Below are 6882 nucleotides of genomic sequence, written 5' to 3' on the forward strand. Positions count from 1 at the left end.
ATACCTGTGTTTTGCTGTCGAAGCTACTGAGAAAGGTCCACACACGTCTGTGTGAATTCTCTTAAGGATCGTCGTGGCGCAACTATCCTTCACATGAAAGGTGGCTTTCACAAGCTTTCCCAAAGTACACCCCTTGCACTGATCTGACTGCGCAAGAGTGCCTTTAGGAAGCCCTGTAGTGATCTGCTGCAGTATCTTCAAGGCTCCATGGTGAAGGTGACCCAATCTCCTATGCCACAGCTCGCCATCACACCGGCTCACCAATCCTTTTGCCTTGCATGCCATTGCTGCACAGCCATCTACATGCAACTGATAAAGGTTCCTCACTCGAACCCCTATCTTCCGGGTTTCTCCAGTTGTCTTACTGCGCAGGAAAGCCTTTCCCTCGTTGAAAACAACATCATATCCCTTGTCTTCTAACATCGCCACATAGATAAGATTCTTCTTCAATCCTGGAACATGCATCACTTCCTTCAATACGAAGGGTTTACCAGACTCCCTCTCAAAGGAAATGGTACCGATACCGGTCGCACTGTATCTACCATCATCGCCCATCTCGATGTGCACTCCAAGATCTTTCTCCTCCAGATCAAAAAACAAATCTCGATCTCCTGTCATGTGAAAAGACGCACCACTATCCAAGAACCACACCGATCCCATCACACTTGAAACCAAGCATGCGATCAATGAAAAATCAAGCTCAAATTGCGAGGCTAGAGCCTCTCCTGCTACAGATCTAGCAGCTTGCTTGTTCTTCTTCTTCTGCGGACAATTAGTGGCATAGTGTCCGTGCTGGTGACAGTGAAAGCACTTCACCTTGGACATGTCCTGCTTCTTGCCTTTTGCACCAGACTGAGAAGCTTTCTTGTTCTTCCCCTTCTTTGCTTTGGCAGCCAAAGCACAATTTTCTTCATCAGGTCCCTTTGATGAAGATCCGTCCCTGGTCTTCTGCCTGATCTCCTCCTGCACAAGATCTGACCAAAGTCTCTCCCATCCTGGCAATTTCTCCCGACCATTGATAGAGTCCTGATAGGAATGCCAACTCTTCGGAAGACCAGGGAGAGCCAAGCTCACCAAGTCCTCATCATCGATAGTCACCCCCACACTTCCCAGCTCATCCCTGCACTAAGTGAACTTCGTGAGATACTTGAGCATACTGTCTCCCTTCTCACATTTGATGTTTCTAAGTTTATCCTTGAGCGCCAACTTCCTCTGATTGCTCTTGCTTTGGAATAGATCTGTCAACGCTTTCCACATCAAGTATGGAGAAGCATTTCCATGCAGGCTGGACACAATGTGATCCTTCACACCCTCCAACAGAATCCTTCGACACTTTGTTGTCTTCCTTTGCCAAGCATCAACCTGCGCAGTATCAGTAGGCTTTGGGACCTCAGCCTCTATGAAATCCTTCAGCCCATTATCATTTAACACCGCCTCCATCATGTCCTTCCATGCAATATAGTTCGAGCTGCCCTTAAGAGCATACTCCAATCGCAATCCGTTGAAAGACATTGCCTCGTCGATACCAAGAAAACACTGCTGCAAATTAGAATTCCACCAGCTCCAAACTCAACCGCCTCTGATCTAAGATTCGTGAGAACAAAGTATTTCTCGTACAAAGATTGACTATATGGGCTTTTACCAGATATCTCACCTTTCAAAGGAAGGATGAATCCAGAGTCTACCTGGCCCGATTACAGACTATGCCTGAAGAAATAATATGTAAACACTTCTTGAATAGTAGATCTGATGATCAACAGCTCCGATACCATGTAGAAATTTTGAATAATAAACACTTATTCACAGAGATTATCCCGATTATACACTATTGCGGAATACATGCATAATGCATAACCTCCTCTACGTTGATCATCAATTTAGCAGCATCAAAAACAATGAAACATCAATCGCATGCACACATTAACACAGTATGTAACCCGGGGAAAGCTTACAGCTGAAAACCCCACACTATCTATATATTAATGATTGAGAACATGTAACAATACATAGTACAATACTCCTCACAAGTATCCAGCATTATCTCCACCTGTTACACACAAAACTAGCTCAGATCCGAACAAGTCACAGGTTCAAATATTCTCCGCTGCTTTTCCTGCCTCCACTGCACAATGTTAAGTGAAAATCACGTGAGCACAGACTATTTCACTGGGCATATACTGCGCAATCCTCATGGGCATACTCAATCCATGATTGTGCAAGATCTCATGCACAACTATAGTCACAACTGATAGCAATCTCAACCTCTAACACCTGTCTCCACTGAACTGTACATACACTGAGTTAACTGATGTATTCTTCAATTGCATTATGAATTAATAATTAGTGAATTAATTTAATCAATTAATTCACATCACTCATCACTATTCTATTTGCAGTTAGACTAATTACAACTATTTTAACCAAGTCAAATTGTACACAACTCCATCAACTCCACATCCAACTCCACAGAACTCACATAAGTTCTAACTGAAGTCCTGCATGCAATAGCTGAACTGACCCACAAAGAAAGTGTATTTCCAGTTAGAAACAATTAATTCCTACTTGTCTATGGTTGTAATTCTCCATTTGAGGAGATTGTTCCTACATAATAGGAATTTAGTTTCTCCTAGTTTAGTGTGTGGTTGAGAGAATCTCTCAACCACACTACTGTACGTCTAAGATAGCATTCCTATCTTGAGACTATTGATTGTATAAATATGTGTGTAATTTCCTCATTCAATTTAATAGAGAATATATTGTTGTGTGTAATTTTATCTTGGTATTAGATTCTGTGAGGGCCTGGCCCCTCCTAGGCTGGGCTCCTCCTGGGCATAGAGAAATAAACTACTTTTGTTTGTCCATCATCGTGGGTCGATGGAGATACTATTGTGGAGTCGCTCTCAATTGTAATAGCGGTGGATACGTGCCATCGTCGAGTACTCAACCAAGGCAACGCAAGCCTGGACCGATGGCAGGAAGTCATGATGGAGCCGATGAAGGCCGAGGATTTCATTGAATTCGTAGAAACTATGTGATGATCGAATCAGTCAGAAGGACAGATGTGGCCTTCCCGCTAAATTTGCTGGACACGGACTGCTTTTTCGGTCTTGATCGGAAGCAGTGGAAGAATATCTTCTTGCCTGCTTCCGGTGAATGATTTTGCAATCTTCAACAAGCACGGTAAAGCCGAACGTCGTGGTTGCGAAGGACGGTAGTGGAAATTACACGAACATTACAGAGGCAGTGAACAAGGCTCCTGCGAAGAGCCAGGCAAGATACGTAATTCATATAAAAGCAGGAGTTTATGCAGAAAATGTGAACTTGCAGAAGAAGAAAACAAATATCATGTTCATTGGAGATGGCATGGATGTCACAGTGGTCACCGGAAACCGAAATGTGAAGGACAATTTCACAACCTTTCGTTCTGCAACTGTTGCTGTGACTGGAAACGGATTCATCGCTCGCGACATGACCTTCGAGAACACGGCAGGACCCGCGAAGCACCAGGCGGTGGCCCTGCGTGTGGGATCAGATCTCTCGGCCTTCTATCGGTGCAGCTTCAAGGGTTACCAGGACACCCTTTACGCCCATTCCTTTCGTCAGTTTTACAGAGAATGCAACATCTATGGCACCGTAGATTTCATCTTCGGCAACTCCGCCGTCGTTTTTCAGGATTGCAATCTCCTGGCGCGGAGACCCCTGAAGAATCAGAAGATTCTTTACACCGCTCAGGGCAGGGAGGACCCCAATGAGAACACTGGAATTTCCATTCAGAACTGTAATGTGACCGCAGCAGTTGCTTCCATTTGACCTCATCGGAGCCGAGGGAGGCTTCATTTTCAAGGGTATCAGTGGGGAACATAGTAAGCGTGCAGAGAATATACACAGACATGAAGACGCAGGAGGTGCTCGCTTACAGCTGCCTGGCCGTTATGAAGGCATACTTTGCACAGATAAAGGGGCTTCATTCCTGCGCCTTTTATAAGTCTGATGACGGGATGTTGATTGTGGGATTGTCCACATGGGACAATGCCGCCTCTGCCTCCGCTCTCTTAGAGTTCTGTGGAGTCAGAGAGCAAGAATCGTCCGTATGGAAGAATACCTTGCGTCAGGTGCAAAGGTCTCCTCATAATCGATCCCCTCTATCTGTGAAAAGCCTCGGGCAACAAATCTTGCCTTGTACTTCTCCACACTCCCGTCAGCTGCCTGCTTAACTTTGTAGATCCATCTCGAACCCACCACTGATTTCCCTTCCGGTCTTGGGACAATCTCCCAAGCACTGTTTCTGACAATCGAATCATACTCTTCCACCATGGCGTCTACCCATGCGGGATCCTCCATAGCTTCCTCGAAAGAGGATGGCTCAGTCACAACACATTTTCTCATAAGAGCCATGTATCCAATGTACTGATCAGGTGACTGTCTCTGTCTACGTTGAGTTGTAGGTGGTCCTACAACTTTCTCTGCATCTTGATCCAGTCGCTCATCTTCTGTCAAGCGCTTTCGCTCTCTGATGGTTGGCGCTGCATGAGTGGTATCTTCCACTCCATGAACTTCGTCCTGTGGCTGATCCACGTCCTGAAGCTCATATTTAGGAACTAATAGCTCCTCATCTGCATGCAAGTGTAACTCCCTCTCAAGCGAACACTTCATGGCTTTCTCCTCCTGAAATTTTATATCCCATCGCACAACAATTTTGCCATTGTATGGCAAATACACACAATAGTTGTGGGGCGTATCAGTGTACCCCACAAATATCCCAACCTCTGCGGTCGGCTCCAACTTCTTCCTGGAATCCTTCGTCACATGCATGTAAACATTAGCACCAAAAATCCTCAAATGAGAAAAATCAGGCTTCTTACCAGAATAAGCCTCCTCGGGTGTACTCATGCCAAGTATCCTGTGAGGACAACGGTTCTGCACATAAACTGTTGTATTGCATGCTTCCGCCCACAAGTGAAGGGGTAGGCCCTGATCATGCAACATCGCCCGTGCAACACCCACGATCGTTTTGTTCTTCCGCTCAGCAACCTCGTTCTGTTGTGGGTTATGGGGAGTTATGATCTCTCTTCGAATCCCTTCTGCACTGCAAAAGTCCTTGAACTCGCCAGAGATGTATTCACCACCATTATCACTCCTAAGAGCCTTCACCTTCTTCCCCGACTCCTTCTCGACCAGTGCTTTGAACTCATAGAACTTTGAGTATGTCTGGCTCTTCTTCTGCATGAAGAAGATCCAGCACTTACGAGAGAAATCATCAACAAAAATCACATAATACCTGTGTTTTGCTGTCGAAGCTACTGAGAAAAGTCCACACATGTTTATGTGAATTCTCTCAAGGATCGTCGTGGCGCGACTATCCTTCACGTGAAAGGTGGCTTTCATAAGCTTTCCCAAAGTACACCCCTTGCACTGATCTGACTGCGCAAGAGTGCCTTTAGGAAGCCCTGTAGTGATCTACTGCAGTATCTTCAAGGCTCCATGGTGAAGGTGACCCAATCTCCTATGCCACAGCTCGCCATCATCCCGGCTCACCAATCCTTCTGCCTTGCATGCCATTGTTGCGCAGCCATCTACATGCAAATGATAAAGGTTCCTCACTTGAACCCCTATCTTCCGGTTTCTCCAGTTGTCTTACTGCGCAGGAAAGCCTTTCCCTCGCTGAAAACAACATCATATCCCTTGTCTTCTAACATCGCCACATAGATAAGATTCTTCTTCAATCCTGGAACATGCATCACTTCCTTCAATACGAAGGGTTTACCAGACTCCCTCTCAAAGGAAATGGTACCGATACCAGTCGCACTGTATCTACCATCATCGCCCATCTCGATGTGCACTCCAAGATCTTTCTCCTCCAGATCAGAAAACAAATCTCGATCTCCTGTCATGTGAAAAGACGCACCACTGTCCAAGAACCACACCGATCCCATCACACTTGAAACCAAGCATGCGATCAATGAAAAATCAAGCTCAAACTGCGAGGCTAGAGCCTCTCCTGCTACAGATCCAGTAGCTTGCTTGTTCTTCTTCTTTTGCGGACAATTAGTGGCATAGTGTCCATGCTGGTGATAGTGAAAGCACTTCACCTTGGACATGTCCTGCTTCTTGCCTTTCGCACCAGACTGATAAGCTTTCTTGTTCTTCCCCTTCTTTTCTTTGGCAGCTAAAGCACAATTTTCTTCATCAGGTCCCTTTGATGAAGATCCGTCCCCGGTATTCCGCCTGATCTCCTCCTGCACAAGATCTTACCAAAGTCTCTCCCATCCTGGCAATTTCTCCTGACCATTAACAGAGTCCTGATAGGAATGCCAACTCTTCGGAAGACCAAGGAGAGCCAAGCTCACCAAGTCCTCATCATCGATAGTCACCCCCACACTTCCCATCTCATCCCTGCACTGAGTGAACTTCGTGAGATACTTGGGCATACTGTCTCCCTTCTCACATTTGATGTTTCTAAGTTTATCCTTGAGCGCCAGCTTCCTCTGATCACTCTTTCTTTGGAATATATCTGTCAACGCTTTCCACATCAAGTATGGAGAAGCATTTCCATGCAGGCTAGACACAATGTGATCCTTCACACCCTCCAACAGAATCCTTCGACACTTTGCTGTCTTCCTTTGCCAAGCATCAACCTGCACAGTAATAGTAGGCTTTGGGACCTCAGCCTCTATGAAATCCTTCAGCCCATTATCATCTAACACTACCTCCATCCTGTCCTTCCATGCAATATAGTTCGAGCTGCCCTCAAGAGCATACTCCAATCGCAATCTGTTGAAAGACATTGCCTCGTTGATACCAAGAAAACACTGCTGCAAATTCGAATTCCACCAGCTCCAAACTCAACCGCCTCTGATCTAAGATTCGTGAGAACAAATTATT

At 45.6% G+C, this 6882-nt stretch overlaps 1 pseudogene; it reads left to right on the forward strand.

Moving 5' to 3' along the window:
* Positions 1–3153: 3153 nt before the first annotated feature.
* LOC149263975 (pectinesterase pseudogene) lies at positions 3154–3810 on the forward strand (annotated as a pseudogene).
* Positions 3811–6882: the final 3072 nt, after the last annotated feature.

The sequence above is a fragment of the Pinus tabuliformis genome, chromosome 6, assembly GCF_031772625.1.
Source record: "Pinus tabuliformis cultivar Carrire ecotype Pingquan chromosome 6, CPIR1, whole genome shotgun sequence".
NCBI lineage: Eukaryota > Viridiplantae > Streptophyta > Pinopsida > Pinales > Pinaceae > Pinus > Pinus tabuliformis.